Genomic DNA, 355 nt, shown 5'->3' with positions numbered 1-355 from the left:
GGTTGGGGGTTGTGAGTGTGAGAAAGTGTATGTGTGTGTGTAGTGAGTGCAGAGTGTCTTAAGTCTGTGAGGGGGTGCATGTGTTAGTGTGGGGTGTGTGTGTCTGTAAGGGTGTGTGTGCGCGTCTGTGTGTATGTGTGTCTGTGTGTATGTGTATAGGAGTGTCTGTATGTGTGTGACAGTGTGTATGTAGGAGTATCTGTGTGTGTGTATAGTGCAATGGTGGTCACCTGTAATGTGACATGAACCCAAGGTCCCAGTTGAGGCCCTCCCTATGGGTACCGAGCTTAGCTATCAGCCTCTGCTCAGCCACTTTTCGCTGCTGCCTGTCCCGAAGTCTGCCTTGGAGGATGGT

The sequence above is a fragment of the Chiloscyllium plagiosum genome, chromosome 17 (assembly GCF_004010195.1).
Source record: "Chiloscyllium plagiosum isolate BGI_BamShark_2017 chromosome 17, ASM401019v2, whole genome shotgun sequence".
NCBI classification, from domain to species: domain Eukaryota; kingdom Metazoa; phylum Chordata; class Chondrichthyes; order Orectolobiformes; family Hemiscylliidae; genus Chiloscyllium; species Chiloscyllium plagiosum.
This window is presented reverse-complemented; position numbering follows the sequence as displayed.